A 342-nucleotide genomic window follows, 5' to 3' on the forward strand; every position below is an offset into this window, starting at 1 on the left:
CACACACACACACACACACACACACACACACACACACACACACACACTGAGCAGCGCTGGCTGTGATCTATGATTCATGTGCGCTCATTTAAAATAGTGTGAAATATTTAAAGTTAGCTGGTCGGCCCTCAGAGGGTCGGATGACTAACCTCCCTGCTCTTATTACTGCATGGAGGAGGAGGAGGAGGTGTTGGGAGGAGGGAGGAAGTGAAGATAAGGAGGCAGGAGGAGGAATCGATAACATGCTCCATAAATTTCAGATTGTTTCTGAGTCTGGAGAACCTCAAACATCTGCTGACAACTGAAGAAGTGGGTAAAGATTATGGCTGGATTAAAAAAAAA

The sequence above is a fragment of the Nematolebias whitei genome, chromosome 21 (assembly GCF_014905685.2).
Source record: "Nematolebias whitei isolate Nwh7 chromosome 21, NemWhi1, whole genome shotgun sequence".
In the NCBI taxonomy this organism is placed as follows: domain Eukaryota; kingdom Metazoa; phylum Chordata; class Actinopteri; order Cyprinodontiformes; family Rivulidae; genus Nematolebias; species Nematolebias whitei.